The sequence below is a fragment of the Tiliqua scincoides genome, chromosome 10 (assembly GCF_035046505.1).
Source record: "Tiliqua scincoides isolate rTilSci1 chromosome 10, rTilSci1.hap2, whole genome shotgun sequence".
NCBI classification, from domain to species: Eukaryota; Metazoa; Chordata; class Lepidosauria; order Squamata; family Scincidae; genus Tiliqua; species Tiliqua scincoides.
In genome coordinates, this window is record NC_089830.1 from 1,292,083 (window position 1) to 1,309,623 (window position 17,541).

Consider the following 17,541-nt stretch of genomic DNA (forward strand, 5'->3'; position numbering starts at 1 on the left):
CCCCGTGAGCGACACTTACCATTCCGCGGTGCCCTCTGATCTCTGCAGGAGGTCATGCCAGGCAGTCGCTTCCACTGCCCGTCACCCCAGCAGCCTCTGTGCCTGAACTTTCAGGCAGCTGTGGACGCCCAGAGTGACTTGCCTGCTGCAGAGATTGAGTAGCATGATAAGGCGCAGAATGGTAAACGCCGCTCAGAACGGGGATGTTTTTTTAGCCCAGTAGTCTCCGAACAGCAGCCCAAGTTCTGCTGGAAAAATCATTCCAACTGTGGTGAAGCCGTACCGTTCCGCCCCACAGCCGCCATGCTGGAGTGTTGCAGAGCCTTGCGCTGGGGAACCACATCCATTGCATAACACCCCAGAAAGCTTTGTGCCTCGATTTCCCAGGCCAAGAGGCTTCGCAATGATCCGGTAGGAGGAAAGGTGGCTGCGGGGCAGAACAGCAAGGCTTCACCGTCACTGCACCCAGAGTGATTATTACAATGCACAGGATCTGCCCTACAGATAGCAGTTTGGAGGTGACTGCTCTAGACTGGAGTCTTCAGCACGTGCATCTGGCATTCCGAGACCAGTTAACCTCTAAGACCCAGAGGTTGCATAGAGTCATCATGGCTTGTAACCTATGATGGACTTTTCCTCCATAAATTTGTCCAGTTCCATTTTAAAGACATCTAGGCCAGGTGCCATCAACTATATCCTACGCCAAGGAGTTCCACAGATTAATTGCCATGTCACCGCCTGCCCCAGCTGGCCTAGAACAGTGTGTTCCCGACCTTTAGAAACCCATGGAACACTGGGGCAAAAATTGGAACTGTTGTGGACCACATGTGGCTGTAAAGGGTTTGGTCTCTGCCCTCTCTGGTGGTCTGTCCCCCAAGTGCTCCCCCACAGACTATCAGAGACGATGAAGAATGGACTGCCCACAGCCACAGCTGACACTTCAGTGGCTGTGGCTATGGGCAGTCCATTTTCTGCCCTCACTGGTGGTCCGTGGGAGATTGCTTGCTCAGTGAGACACTGGAAGTGATCAAAGGTGATTTTTTTTTTTTCTTCCTGAGACCTTGCGGACCATTTCTCAGGGTCCTGCAGACCATATGGACTCTGGAGTCCGCAGACCAGAGGTTGGGAACCGGTGGCCTAAAAGAAAAAAATGCACAGAGAACAGAATGACACACTGACTGGCTGACAATGGGCAGGAAAAGAGCAGGAGCCAAAGTCACTCATTTGTCCACCCCTTTTGCCCTCTGGACTCCTGAAGGTGGGTTCCACACTACAAGCTGGGATGTGAGATGGGTCCCACATCTTGATCAGTTGGACCATCTCTTTAAATGATCCTTTGCACATCCCTCCTGTCCGAAGTATCCAGCACCCCCAGGCCTGCAGCTTTCTTAGGGCCAAATCCTATGCAACTTTCCAAAGCTGGTGTAGCCGTGCCAACAGGGCGTGCGCTGCATCCTGCAGTAGAGGGGCTGTCATGGAGGCCTCCTCTAGGTAAGGGAAGGTTGTTCCCTTTCCTCAGGGCTGCACCAGCACTAGAATGTTGTATAGGATCGGGCCCTTAGTCTCTCTGCCTCCCCAGGTCCTTGTTTCTTCTCTCCCTCCTTCCCTGTCCCCCCTTTTATGTCTCCCTCTAAGATCTGCCTCTCAACAATATCAAAATAGTCAGCACTTAAAAGGCTTGAACAAATGTTGAATTCATTGTGTGGGAATTTCATCTTTGGGGATTTGTTTTGTGGTTGTTTTCCCTGGGAAAATGCACCAAATGTTCGGAGAACTGAGTTGTTCGCCAGGGGAATCATGTCAGGTCCCACTCCTGTCCCTGCCAATCATCCTGAGGAGGAATTCAGGTCTGCCACGTGAATTCCCTGTCGCATGTTCGTTGAACCAGGTGGGGGGAAAATGAAATCACGGATGGGTGGCGCAGGTTGGATGGTGGAAGGAACCCTGTCAACTGCATGGAAAAGCACAGGTGAACATATCCCACGTGGAATCGCAATTTGGCGACCATAAAGCCTGCATGAAAATATCCAAGTCCTGATTAAAGAGTTTGTTCTGGTTCTTAGATAGGGGATCTGTCTGTATGACTGTATGCAACCTCTACATTTTAGAGGCAGCATCTCTCTGAATGTCAGGTGCAAGAAAGTGGCAAGAGGATATGGGCCTTTTGCTGTCTTCTGGGCTCCCAGAGGCATTTTGTGGGCCACTGTGAGATACAAGGCATGGGACTAGCTGCCACAGTTCTCCAGCAAGACCACTCCTCCCAAAGCCATTACCTGACAGTGTCCTCTGGGAGCTTTGGGGGGTGGGGGTGGAGAAAGGGCAGTGATGGTGACTCCCTCCCAGGGATGTGCTGAAGGCACTGAACTTGCAAGTCATCACATGTGGATGTTGTGACTCGACTCACCAGAAATTTTGAGTCTTGTGAGTCAAGTCACAAGGCATTTTGAGAAATGGGTTGTGTTGCGAGTCAAAGGTTTCCTTGAACACAACTCCATTGAAAAAAGTGGAGGTGGTGGTGGGGTGTGCGTGGGAGTTCTCATTTAACACTCCCGCGATGTTCCCATCCCATCTGCACTCCAGCCAGCTATGTGTTGACATCCTTTACTTCCATTAATGTAAACAAGAGCTGTGCTGTTATTCGAGTTTAGCAGAACAGAAAAAGCATTTGTTCCATACGAACCCGAGACCCCCCCCCAGTTCACATCACGATTCCCCAGCCTTGTGGAGAGAAAAAAAACCCCGCTTAAACCTCCTCCTTTCAACCTTCCTCAGTCCTGCCTCACAAACACACTCACACACACCAAGGGATCGAGAGAGGGACTCAAGTCATTTTGAACCCAGACTCTTTTTTCAAGTCACTGGCCCCAAGTCGCGAGTCGAGTAAGAGTCAACAGCGTCCATGATGCAAGTCAAGTCATCAAAAAATGAGCTTTTGTTCGACTCGAGTCAAGTCAACCTGAGTCAAGTGCCCATCCCAGCTCCCTCCCATAACCTGAGATTGGCTTTCCCCTCACCAATCCTCAAATCGCTTCTGTAGCTTGCGAGGGTTGCAAAAATCAGGCTGCTTGGGATCTGCGAAAAGGGACTTGGCTGAAGATACCAGCTGAGGGCCGAAAACTAAATGGGCAAGCAAAACAAGAAGATGGTCACTCTTTTGGTGCACGGCAGCGCTTGTTTCCCTTTCCGCGCCGCCGGAAATAGAATGGAATTGTACTGCCCTGGCTTCGCAGGACTGCTTATAGCAATAAACACAGAAAGAATAGCGTGATGCTCATCTAAGGCAGTAATGGGGGCCAGAGTGTGTCATGTGTGATCGACAGAAGCAAAAATGGGCAGCAATGAAGGGGAAATGAGCCAGAAATAGAACGGAGGAGGTTATCGGGGAGGGCGAAGAATCTATTAGACAGGAGGACGAGGCTCCCAAGGGAAGCAGGCCCAAACCACAGCAGAGGCTTGTCTCAAACCGGACTTGATGAGCATCTGTGAGGATCGGTACCCAGCAACTGGCCGCTGTTTTTTTCCAGGGGACTGAGGACTTCTTCCCCAAGCTACAAGGACAGGAGGGGCAGAGTTTTGGAACATCTGCCAAGAAGAGTTATGAGGGCCAAGAACCTCACACTGATCACAAGAAAGAAGTGCAAATAGTGACAGTGCAGCAAGGACACAGAGTGACCTCCGTGCTGTAAGAACTTAAGAAGAGCCCCCCTGGATCAGGCCAAAGGGCCATCTAGTCCAGCTTCCTGTATCTCACAGTGGCCCACCAGATGCCTCTCAGGAGCTGGAGAAGCTGGGGATACTGCAGCTGGGGAAGACTGAGACTGAGAAGCAGTGGCCTGCCTAAGACAAACCTTGTGAGTTTATGGCAGAAGCAAGATTTGAACCAGAGACTTTCCATTTCACTAGCCCTCAGTTTTCAGCCATCTCTCTCTCTCTATATTTAACATGAACATAAATTTTCTTTTTCCGAGATCAAGACATATCCAGTGTTTAAGGCACATTGCATATTTCAGTAATCTTTTTGACAACTCTGAGAGGAAGGCTTGTATTCCTATCCCCACAGGGGAGATGGAGAAGTGCGATTTGCATCAATACAACAGTTCGCGCTCCCAGTCCATCATTGTGTGTTGTCTTTGCCATGTTGCAATGTTTATTGCATGTGTGCATTGGTCAACAGGCCATATTCTGGTCTCGATCCCTTGTCATGTAGTGGGTGTTACTGTGTAACATCAGGCCTGCTGAAATGCCCCTTCCTCTCCCCTATTCCTCCCTAAGCTTGCAAAAAAGCTGTCCATGAGTCATGTGGAGCCCTTTTGCGCAACCCTTTTCATGGAGGGAATGGAAAACCACCAGTGCTTGTGGTATCCCTAACTTTGCACATCTCTGGCAAAAGGAAGATGCCAGACTGTCTCCAAAATCAGGGGGCAGTTTAATGAGTGTGGTGCTGGGACTTGGGTCATGTTTTGTTCGTGGTAGGTTCTAAAGCACTGCTTTAGCATGTATGCACTGCTGAAACAGAGACGCCTGCGTTGGCTTGGTCATGTCATGAGAATGGATGATGGCCGGATCCCAAAGGATCTCCTCTATGGAGAACTCATGCAAGGAAAGCGCCCTACAGGTAGACCACAGCTGCGATACAAGGACATCTGCAAGAGGGATCTGAAGGCCTTAGGGATGGACCTCAACAAGTGGGAAACCCTGGCCTCTGAGCGGCCCGCTTGGAGGCAGGCTGTGCAGCATGGCCTTTCCCAGTTTGAAGAGACACTTGGCCAACAGTCTAAGAGGCAAAGAAGGAAGGCCCATAGCCAGGGAGACAGACCAGGGACAGACTGCACTTGCTCCCGGTGTGGAAGGGATTGTCACTCCCGAATCGGCCTTTTCAGCCACACTAGACGCTGTTCTAGAACCACCTTTCAGAGTGCGATACCAGAGTCTTTTGAGACTGAAGGTTGCCAACAATCAGGTTCTAAAGCACCTTTTTATCTCTAAAATGACATAGCGGAACTAGAGAAGGTGCAGAAGATAGCGACCCAAATTATTACTGGGCTGGGGAACCTCCCTTATGAGGGAAGGCCAAAGCATTTGGGGCCCTTCAGTCTAGAAAAAAAGGCACCTGAGGGGGAACATGATTGAGAGGCACAAAATTAAGCAAGGGATGGAGAGAATAGATAGAGGGATGTTCTTTTCCTTCTCACACAGCAACAGAACTAGGAAAAGTCCATGAAAAGTGAGCGTCGGGAGAGTTAGAACAGACAAAAGGAAATATTTATTTACCCAGCATGTAATTAGTTTGTGGAACTCCTTGCCACAGGATGTGGTGATGGCGCCTGGCTTGGGTGCCTTTAAAAGGAGATTGGACAGATTTCTGGAAGAAAAGTCCATCACAGGTTCCAAGCCATAATGGGTATTTGCAGACTCCTGGTTCTAGAGGTAGGCTGCCTGAACGCCAGGTACAAGGGAGTGGCAAAAGGATACAGGGATCCTGCTCTTGCACTTCCTCAGGTGGCCTCATGGATGGGCCGGCCCTGTTCCACTCTCCTGGGCAAAAGATAGATTTCCTCCCAAAGAAAGCAACTCAGAGCCCAGATTACGGCAACCCCTCTCCTCCACCCTCTTTTGCCCCACAAGAGTTGAGAGGTTGTTCTGTGCGGGCCTGGGAAGCCGACAAGAGTCTTTGAGGGCCTGAGCGCACACACACACAAAGGCAGGGCGTCAGCAGACTGCCACCCCCTCTAATTAACTCCCCTCGCCCTTCAGATCCGTCAACAGGCTTTCAAAGCTCTCCCCTGCTAAGCCATCAAAGGCCGTGCCAAGACTTCTTTTCTGTATTATTATTATTAGGCCTGTCAAGTATTGGTGATAGCAATCTGTCAATTACACAAAGCAGGGCTGTTTGGCACTCCTGATTAAAACCTCCCATCTGGTCATGGCGGGCGAGGATGGCGCACTGCCTTAGACGGTACAGCAGGGGGCAGGGGCATGGTCGCGCCGGCCACGGCTCCCCTGCCCCTCCAGCAAGCCCAGGATTGGCCCAGCAGATGCTCCGTGCCAGATTAAAACAAACAGCAGCAGCAATTTTTTTTTTTTTTTTAAAAACCAAATAGGCTAATGGGCTGTAATGTCTTCAAACACAGCCCTGGACCGCAAGGAGATAAGGGACTCAGGAAAGGGGAACAGCTGTCACTGTGGCGGTCAAGGGGTAGAACTGCACAGCCAAGCCGGGGATCTGGGCGCCAAGAGGCTGGGCCGCCTTTCAGCCACGTGACAGCAATGCCAGCTTTTGTTGTAGTGCTGAGTTTTGGCTTGATTTTTTGGGGGGAGGGGCTTAGTGGTTGGGGTCTGGAAGCCCCCCTTTAGTCACCACTTCTACTGAGGAAGCTGTGTGATCTTGAGTCCAATCGAAGGGGGTGCAAAACCACAGCAGTGAGCACCCCTTCCTTTGGGGACAGCCTGGAAGTGGTTTTGGGAGGGGCAACTGAGAGGACTGCAAACCAAGGGGGCAGGTGGCAAGCAGCCATAGACCATGATCGCCACTTTCCCACAGGGAAGGAGCAGTGATTGCGGGGGGAGCACCAGGTTGCCCCCAAACAGCTTGTAGCCTGGGGCAATTGCCCCCCTGGCCCTCCTTAGCTACTCAAGGAGGTGGCAGATAACTTCTCCAGGATGGCTTTTGGTGGTCTCATGGAGAAATGATGCCAATGCCTGGAGACTCCAAACCAATCCTGAAGTGCTGGCCAACTGGGCCACACACCCAGTGCAGAAAGGCTCACACCACCGCCCCACAGATGGCCTGCAATATATAGGCCCTCTTTCCTAAACTATCCACAGATCACATCCACGGGCATTTGAGTTAAGTGATGTAAGTAGCACTACTGCTGCTACAGGCTTACACCAGTGCAGTCCAGTCCAGTCCAGCACACATACACAGAATCTACAATCTAGTCAGCTTTCCTGTCTGGTACATTCATCCCTCCGCAGCCACTGTCTCCACCGCCCTCATCTCCTTGACACTTATTGGCTCCATAAAATGGATCCAAATTTACTAACTTTCACTCTTCACTCTATAATCTGTGCCCTGCTGCCTTCAGCGCTAGATGCGTTCTTTCCACTGCACACGCATGTAGTTTAAAGAACCACAGATTTTTGCACCACCAGCACAGAAAAAAAACATCCCCGAACAGCTACAGGCAAAGGAACTGATGCAGTCTTAAAACCAACCAGCAACTCTGTTTCCATCATCGTCTGGTGCAAGAGCCTTGGGTCGGCCATTGTGGCATCCAATGTGCTTCACTTGCAGACATGTTGCACACTGTTGTGATGTGGACTCTTCCCCCTCACCACTAAAACAAATTACTTCTTGCTATCAGGGAAAATGGGCCAATGAGAGGACCGTGCAAGTCTTGGCCAGCCACACTCTGTATCAGATTGCAGAACTCTGAAAGGAACATTGTGGAGTCATAAAATGGCCACTTCGTTCCATGTGTCGAAATCCCAGCTACTGAGCAGATGAATCATGGGATCGCTCCACCACACTGTATCTGTGCTTTCCATGCACTGGGGTAAGAAGGAAATGTGTGGCTGGCTGACTGGCCCCTCTTGGGTGTTCCTCAACTGTGAGAACATAGTCAGAAGGGATACAACTGGAAGACCCCCTTCTTGCGGCACTCCCTCCTGTGGGGTGTTTGCTGTACCCCCATTTCCTTTAGCTAGCGGCTTAAGACCAACCTGTCTTGTTCAGCCTTCCCTGACTGCATCTGGTTTCATGATGGCTAATTTTGTTACGTATTTTTGCATTTTGCAATTTTATTTTATTTATTTGTTTGTATTTTATTGATCTGGTTTTTAGGACGAAGGTTTGCACCATAATTACGGTAGGAGCTGCCTCAGGTCTTTGAGGAAAAGGTGGGATATAAATCATTGGAAATAAAAGGATAAAAGGCTTCTGCATCAGTGCCCTGACATTTTCTTTGGTTTCAGTGGTGTAGCTAAGGGGGGGCCAGGGTGGTCCATTGCCCCAGAAACCATGCCATCAGGGGGTGTCAAGGGAATGCCTTTCTGAGGCCTGGGGAGGCCATGCATGGTTTCCCCAAGCCTCAGAAGGCCTGCTGGAGGTCTTAGAAAGGCACTTCAGGTTTTTGGTGAAAACCAGAAGTGCCGGGTAAGGCCTCCAGGACGCCTTCTGAGGCCCAGGTGGGGTATGGGGGTGTTAAAAATGCATTGGTCCTGGATGCCATATGCCACTGCTTGGCTTGGTTATTCTCCGAAAACTGCCAGCATTGTCTAGAACACTCCAGAGTGGCACAGGTTGTGGTCACAGGACCCCCTCCTACCAACTAGACTGGTGCTTCTAGACCACTGGAGATCAAGCCACATCTCCTTAGCATCAGCAATGCATTCAAGGCTGGTTGCTGTCCCCACGCCTTGCTCTGTGATGGCACCAGACGTCCTTTGCCCGGCCACCCACACGCTCAAGTTCTGCTCCTCACTACACTCTTAGCCCTTCTCAGCCCACCCTGAGAACTGTGCCAAGAGCTCTGCTTTCAGTCAGGCAAACTGAGACACCCATGCATTTTCCCAGGGTCACCCTGGTGATGTTGAGCCTGCCTTGCCGGCAACAAACCGCCCAGAAATCGTACCAGGCCATTTGGGCAACCAGCCTCGCTCCAGGAAGCAGCAATTTGCTCAGGCCCACATACATCTGAGTTGAAACTCATACATATATTTGCCTCTCCCTAATCAAGTCCCTCCAGCATGCCGGTTGCCATGGCTACCCGATGGCTTTCAGCGGCCTCCATTTTAACCTCCGTGATGGAGTCAGCATCTTCCAGGCAGGTGGCACACCTTGGTAGGGAGGGGGAAGGATTCGGGGGGGGGGGCTTCTTTATTTATTTTCCCCCAAGGACCCGGCAGCCTGCTGCACACAGGCCTGGGTTTTAGTGCCGGGGACAGTGGCTCAGCCCTGCAGGGGTTCTGGGTGAGATTTGCTCACGCAGCAAGAAACGGGCTCTGCGTGCCAGCGAGCTGCGCCCGGGCAGTGGACAAATTGCACGACATCTGCGAGTCGCGCTGACAAATGGACCGGAAGAGATGCCAGAGATGGATACACAGCCTGGAGAAAAGGCAGCTGGGAACCATCAAAGTACAGAACTGCGGAATTAAGGACGCGAGCGCCGCTGGCCCCGGCCAGCTCATCGGCCCGGCATGCCCAGAACGCATCTCCGACAGCAGCCAGCAAAGCCGTCCATCCGTTGTCAATCACTCCCAGCCTTCCAAGCAACCAAGATGCAGAACACCGCCCCAGGGCACCTGATCCACCTATTCTCAGGTGCACCCATGCAACTTACTGGCGCTGCCAGAATGCGGTCACTGTTGGGGTCAGCCCAAGATCTCGTGGTGCGCCACACGCAACAGTCACCCCCCCTTAGCTGGTGGTGCCCCCACCTTCAACCTCAGCTGTTCCTGCTCCTTGGATTCTGCAAGGAAAACATGAAGGGCAGAAGAAGCGCCCTGCTGGATCAGGCCCAGGGCCCACATCTTCCTGTATCTCATAGTGGCCCAGCAGACGCCTCAGGGAAAACACAAGGCAAAAAGATGCCTTCACCCTGTTGCCACTCCCTTACATCTGGCATTCTGAGGCAGCCAACTTCTAGAACCAGGAGGTTGCATGTACCCATCATGGCTTGCCACCTGTGATGAACATTTCCTCCAGAAATTTGTCCAATCCCCTTTTAAAGGCAACTAGGCCAGGAGCCATCACCGCATCCTGTGGCAAGGAGTTCCACAGATTATGACATGCTGGGTAGAAGAGCAGTGGAGGGCAGCCTCTCTCACCAGGCTGCTCCCTTTCTATCATGATCCAGTGTGGTGCAGCCACTGGACTAGGGCTGACCAACGCCAGGCTCCAGTTCCCACATTACATGGGGCAGTGAACCTTGCACACCACCCTGAGCAACTTCGAGGGAGGCCAGGATGGTGCAGTGGTTTGGATCTAAAAGATCCAGGTCCAAATCCTCATTCAGCCACGAAACTTCCTGGGTGACCTTGGGCCAGCTACCGTCACTCAGTCTCACCTACCTCACAGGGTTGTTGTGAGGACCAAACGACATAAGGAGCCATGTACACACCCCAAGTTCCTTGGAGGAAGGATTATATAAAACTGTGAATAATGAATAAATAAAATAAACACAGGGGACACAGACATACCGTATTTTTCGCTCCATACGACGCACTTTTCCCCCCCAAAAAAGTGGGGGGAAAAGTGCGTGCGTCTTATGGAGAGAATACTGGGGGGCAAGGTCTGCACCGGGGGCAAGGTCCTCATTTGCACAGGCGCCACAGGGGGAGGGCAGGCGGGGAACAAAGGGGGCAAGGTCCGCACCGGGGGCTAGGTCCTCATTTGCACAGGCGCCACAGAGGGAGGGCAGGCGGAGAACAAAGGGGGCAAGGTCTGCACGGGGGGGCAAGGTCCTCATTTGCGCAGGCGCCACAGGGGGAGGGCAGGCTTACTTTAAAAGTAAGTTTTCCTCCTCTAAAAACTAGGTGCGTCTTATGGTCAGGTGCGTCTTATGGAGCGAAAAATACGGTAGCTTATCCTTATCCCAAGAACACAACTGGGCTGCAGGAACCTCCCGAGTGCAAGCAAAAAGCTATTCCAATAGTGAACAGCCAGAACCGCAGCTGGAGTGAAAGACTCTCCGGTTCTGGGCTTGCCCCACCTTCCCAAGCTGGTAGCTGGGCCTTTCTGGACAGGAAGGGCTACATCTTTGCTTGGGCAACACATTCTCTTTTTTTCCCCCTCTGTTTATTTATTTATTTAACTATAATAAACATAAAATAGAAAAACAAATACATACATAAACAAAATTCTAATAAAGCAGCACGAGCGAAGCCAAAACATTCCCATACTTATAATCCAAATACATACAGTCCAAACATTAACAAATATTAATCTATACCACTAATACTTCAAAATCAATCTTCAAATCCAAAATACCTCAAATCCCCATCCTCTCTCTGATTCAAAAAATCAATAACTGGACTCCAATTCTTCAAAATGTTTTCTGTTGAATTCTCCCTAAGCAAAATTGTTAATTTATCCATCTCCACTTGGGCAATACATTCTCCTTGCCTCCGGCATGTCCTGTCCTATGACTTTTGGTTTCCTTGCCTGGCTCTGACTTGTGGCTCATTTCTCCATCCTGGTACAACTCTTGGCTTTCCTTTCCATCTGTTTCTCTGCTCCTGAATGCACCTTGACCCCCAGTTCACTTCTCAATCCCAGCTTCTGATCCTCCATCATTGCTCCCATGGCTCAGCTCAGACACAGGACTAGTTCATACAACCAACAGAGCTGGGTAGAATGGAGGAAAAGCTTTTCCTGTACGACTTCAGGTTGGCTTTTAAAAGCCTCCCTGAACACTGAAAACTAGCCTCTCAGGGACACGGGTCCAGCCTAGCCTCCCTCACCTGATATTTGTCTACCATGCGGAAAGTGATGTTCATACAGGCAGATATTCCCCATGCAAAGTGCTAAACGCATGAAAATGCATCACGACCCAATTCTGCCTTCAGTCTGGCCCTTCCTGGAGCCTGCCTGAGGACACAGCAGGAGGCAAACTTGCTAATGCGTAAGGAGAATAAGGGAGACCTTTGCAACATTATCTGGGGACACTGTAAAATGGGCCTTTTGCAAGAGGTTTAGATTTTATGTTAGAATATCATCTTTTTTAATGACCCTCCTCCTTCAAGAATTTACTTGAACACCATCTCTGTAGGAGAAGGGGGTAAGGGTAGGTTGACCCATCCCTGCCCCATTCTTCCAATCTCCTTTCTCCTCATCCATTATCAAACTTCCTACTGTAAGCTCATGGAGGAAGAGACCTAGATGGGAGTTTTGGTGGGATTATTATTTTTTTTTCCTATTCATGCTGTAGAAGTGTCCTGTACATTAATAGCTCTCTATAAATAACAAGAGCAGTGATATACCTGCAGCTGAAAGCAAAGTCAGGCAATGTATCTTTCTAGGGAAATTAAGGGTCAACAGGTTTTCTGCCTCTCGGCTCAGAGAGGAAATGTCTGCTGCTTAAAATAAAGGGGCTTATTTGCATTTACATAGTGTGCCAGGGGGGCGAGCATCACCTAATTTGCTCATTCACCCTCCCAACAGCCCTGTAAAGCAAAGGGGGGATTCTAAGACCCATTCTGCAGATGGGAAAACAAAGAGGCAAAGGCTGGCTGAAGGTTGCATGCTGGGGAAACAACAGTGCAATTTGAACCAGGGACTTCTTGTCTGAAAGGCCTCCTGATCCTGATAGTACCCTCAGGCATCTGAAGACCTCCTGGTTCCTCCAACAGCTTATGCCCAGGCAGCCACAATTTCAGTGGCCACTCTTTACATGTAGCAGACTGGCTGGCTAAGAATCTATATTGTGAATCAGAGACCCCAGATTCTAGCAACACCTTTACGACCTACTGACAAGGTGGCCTTGTCCAAGCTACTACCTCCAGACACAAGATATAAATATGGTGATCTACTTCACAGTGCTCTACTTACATTATTGTTACAACAACCCTGTAAGGTAGACCACCATGTTTATATCTTGTGTCTGGAGGCTGAGAGAAGCACGACTTGAAAGCCAAGTATATCATCGCTCAGCGTCAAGCCACTGGGCAAGGAAGCCAAAAGCAAAATCCAGTCACTTTCTTGTCTTGTTTCACTGCTGCTGGGCCTTGGAAAGACACGAACCCGAGACAAGCCTGGCTTTATGTCAATCCAGTCTCTGCAGCCGTGAAATATTTTCCTTGAAACTTTAGCAGCTCTAAGTTATGGCCAGCCTCAGGTCATCTCTCTTTCTGCTTCCACCCCCTATGCTGCAGCTCTCCCCCCCCCCGCCCCCAGCACAGGCCAGTCACTGTCAATGTGCTCCTAGGGATGAGCCCAGTCTCCACTGGCCCAGCGCGTGATGACTCTGCAAATAAAAACACATCACCCGTCGCCCCCTCCACTTCCCAGCTACACTAACGTTTTACGTCCAGGTGCCTCCGGGTTTTAATTGAATGTCAAACATAATTTGAAGAAGGTAACCGAGAGTTCAAGCCACTGCCCTTCCAAAGCAATCACAGCGGCTGGTGATTGCAAATTATCTACACGCTTGCCGCAGCAAGAGGCCGGGACAGGCCTCCCTTCCTGCAGCTCCGCAGACATGGGGGAGAGGGAAAAGGGGAGAGTAGAAGGTAATGGGCTATATGCCAAGGGGGGGGATTGGATGGCTTAGGGGAGCACAGCAGGGCACCCAGCTGAGCTGGAACAGCTCTTTGGGACTGCATCAATGACGCTCAGAGGTGTGCACATGGCCCTACCTTCTCTGTCTCCAAAACCATCCTGTGAAGTAGGTCAGGCTGAGAGTAACTGGCTCAGCATCACCCATTGAGCAGGAAAGCCAAACTGGAAATTGAATCTGGGTCACCCGGTCCTAGCCCGATATGCTAACCACTACCAGATTCTGCTCTACCTGTCTGCTCTCCCTCCAATGCAATTCCAGTATAAAGCTTCTCATGCACCACTGTCAAGGCACATGAAATTCCATGCAGGCCACATGGGATTCCTCTTCCATAATTTCACCCCAAAGTAGCCCGGTGTTTGCTTTTCATTTAAAGTCTACAACTTTCTCCTCTGCAGGGTTGTTGGTAGGCAGTTGTAAACATGCAATGGTAAAGCACTGGGTGTCTTAAAGGAGAGCTTCAGCAGGAGGTTTAATTGTTATATAAGTCCTTGTATTATATGCCATATGCTAAATAAATTAAATAAAATTCAGCAGGAGAGTGCAGGGACTGAGATGACTTGCAGGGAGAAAGATTGTCTGACCAGAACCTTACTGCTCCACAGCGCCCCTTCATCCACTAGTGGCCAAGGGGGAAAGTGCAACCAAACTGCCCAGATGATATAGGGAACAAAGAAGGATCTCTGCTGGCCCTATATAAGGACTTCCTTGGACATGGGCTCCCCAATATGAGCTTCTCAACTAATACAGAATGGTGGTAGCTTGACCGTGCCAGATCTTGACCTCAACATCTCCTTAAGAACGTAAGAACAGCCCCACTGGATCAGGCCATAGGTCCATCTAGTCCAGCTTCCTGTATCTCACAGCGGCCCACCAAATGCCCCAGGGAGCACACCAGATAACAAGAGACCTCATCCTGGTGCCCTCCCTTGCATTGGCATTCTGACATGGCCCATTTCTAAATCAGAAGGTTGCAAATACTCATCATGGCTTGTAATCCGTAATGGATTTTTCCTCCAGAAACTTGTCCAATCCCCTTTTAAAGGCGTCCAGGCCAGACGCCATCACCACATCCTGTAGCAAAGAGTTCCACAGACCAACCACACGCTGAGTAAAGAAATATTTTCTTTTGTCTGTCCTAACTCTCCCAACACTCAATTTTAGTGGATGTCCCCTGGTTCTGGTGATATGTGAGAGTGTAAAGAGCATCTCCCTATCCACTCTGTCCTTCCCGTGCATAATTTTGTATGTCTCAATCATGTCCCCCCTCAGGCGCCTCTTTTCTAGGCTGAAGAGGCCCAAACGCCATAGCCTTTCCTCATAAGGAAGGTGCCCCAGCCCCGTAATTATCTTAGTCGCTCTCTTTTGTACCTTTTCCATTTCCACTCTGTCTTTTTTGAGATGCAGCGACCAGAAGTGGACACAATACTCCAGGTGTGGCCTTACCATCGATTTGTAAAACGGCATTAGAATATTAGCCGTTTTGTTCTCAATACCTTTTCTAATGATCCTTGGCCTCCTTGGCCAATGAAGCCTCCTTGGCCATGCCATCTGCCACTGGCCATTTGGAGTGCAACATGCTTGCTTTCCAACCCAAGCACTACATCAGTCACTTCGAGCCAGGCTGGATGCTGGCAGCAGGGAAGGCTCACCCAAAGTGCATGGAATGCAAATTTCTAAGTTCAGTTAGACTGGTAAAAATGGGGCAGTTAAACAGAAGCACCATATGACCCCTAGACGAGATCACACCTGGGCTAGGCCTTTGGCAAACCACTTTTCTCTCTGGTCCCCTCCATCAGCCAAACAGCTAGTATTGGCCATGATACAGCATTTCTGAAACCTGCCCCCAAAAAGGGGGGGCGGGACCTCAAAGTACTGATTTAAAAACCCCAGTATTTTATTGTTTGAAGTGCCAAGAAAAGTGATGGCTGACGATAACTAGAAAATACTTTGCCAGAGGCAATATATGTATATATATTTTTTCCAAGTGATTGATGAAATCACTTACGTACACACTTAAAGTCAAAAGACATTATCAATGACATTTACTCCACCAGCGAGGAAAATCTGTTAGGATTGTGATGCGACAAGGAAAGTGTTAGCTTTTTGCCCCTGTAAGCATCTCAGTCTGAATCACTCTCCCCCCCCACAAACTGTGATTCGCTCCATAATGTGAAGGATTTTGTAGAAAGCCCAATGGCATGAGATTGGAAACTGCAGAAGTCACCCCTCAAGGGACACAAGGGTTTGGTAGATTTGGATCCATATGCAGGGAGATGAAGAGGGGCTGATCAGGTTGGGCACTTGGCCAAGGGCGGATGCCCATCAGAGGTCCCACCTGGCTGGGCTGACTCATGAGTCCTCCACACCAGTAGCAATATCCATGTACCATCAGGGGACATGTGGGGGCTTTGCCCCAGCTCTCCCAGCAACCTGGTGCTAACGTTGGATGGAAAATCCTCCTCCTCAAAGAAAAAAGGCACTTGGGGGGCTCATGATAGAGACATACAAAATTATGCAGGGGATGGATAGAGAGTGTTCTTTCCCCCCCCCCCCCACACACACACACAACCCCAGAACCAGGGACACCCATCAAAATTGAGTGTTGGGGGAGTCAGAAGAGACAAAAGAAAATAATTCTTTCCCCAGTGTGTCATTAATCTGTGGAACTTCTTGCCACAGGTTGTGGTGACCAAGATGCCTTTAAAAGGCGATTGGATAGATTTCCGGAGAAACCTGTGTTACAAGCCATGATGGGTATATGCAACCTCTTGGTTTTAGCAGTAGGGAACCTCAGAATACCAGGTGCAAGGAAGGGGCAAAAAGATGAAGGTATCTTGTGGCCTTGTGTGCTCCTTGAGGCATCTGGTGGGCCACTTTGAGATACAGGTAGCTGGACTAGCTGGGCCTTTGCTCTGATCCAGTGGGGCTCTTCTGATGTTCTTATGTTATGTAAACAGCAGTGGATGCACACAGGGAGAGGAGGTGGTGATGGCAAGGCAGCCCTCTGGAGCGAGCCTGCTGGCCCCAACAAGGACGGTTTAATTCCACTCCTGGCTCAGGCTACCCTCTAACAAGCAAATGGCCCCATTCCGCCTGGTTAATAGCCTGCTCGGGCTGAATTTCAGCTCCTTTATATTCTGGCTTAGAATAACAGCCACCTCGGCTGTCACAGTCAAGGGTAATTTGCCACAGGAGAGGGGGTCATTTCCCCCGTAAATTGTTTTCTGTCTCTCTGCCAACAAAGGGCAACAGAAGCCTCACTCTGGCTCCTCATAAGCTCAGTGCGGAGAAGGTCGACGGGGAGACACTGGAGCTACTCAGCTGGTGCGAAGGAAGCTGGTCTCAGCTGGGCAGGTAATCCTCTGCTGAAGATCTGGGGATAATCACAAACCCAGGACCAGGAAGGGTCATCTCTCTACAAGGGATTTTGCTCCCTGTCTTACAAAACTTGAGGTCACCAAAGGAAACTAGTTGGCTGCACTTTTAGGACCCACAAGGGTTTATATGTCTTCTCCCAACAGTAACTATGGAATTTACCATCACACGGTATGTGTGTGTGGGGGGAGGGGAGCTGAGCCATATGTTCTTCATAGAGAACTTTGGCTCATATTTGGGAACACAAAATCATGTGGAAATCTAATCGTTTGGAGAACTAAATTCCCTGGCAATTTCCAGGGCAGGCTCGGTGAACCTACAAAGTGAAACCTCTAAGATCACAGCTCTTCCAGGGCCTGGTCAATACCACATTTTTGACCCACAAAGTCCCCTAGACTGATACTGCATGATGGCATGGTATTCATCATGAGAACATCAGGAGAATAAGGGAACTGTAAGAGAGTATGAAAACCCAGCTACAGAAAAAGTCTAGGTTGCTAGCCTCAGCACTTAATTTTATTTGCTTCTAACATCAGACCTTGGTTTAGTCTAAATTCAAGTCCTGTTTTCTCCTATCCATGCCTGTTTCTGACCATTGGAAATTTGCAACATTTCTCTTTTAATAAACAAAATCTGTCAGAACATCACAACTCACCACAATTGAGCGATCACAACTCATATCTATGAGGAATCCCAGGATTTCTCCACTAGACCTTTGCTGTGATTTCACTATAGAAATGCTATGCATCAGAGACAACAACGCTTGTTAGAGATCACACAAGCTCCAGAATAGAACTAGAGTGAGCCCTGATCTTGCCAGAACCTGCAGGACGTACACATCGACACTTGGAACAGCAGGAAAACCTGGCTGGAGCTCGTTCCATAG

The 17,541-nt window shown here is 49.7% G+C and overlaps 1 protein-coding gene across 8 annotated transcripts in view; it reads right to left on the bottom strand.

Annotated features, from left to right (window-relative positions):
- The window catches only part of ADGRB2 (adhesion G protein-coupled receptor B2), a 184,609-nt gene that overhangs the window by 107,880 nt on the left and 59,188 nt on the right, over positions 1-17,541 (bottom strand). The gene's annotated exons all lie outside the window — the stretch shown is intronic.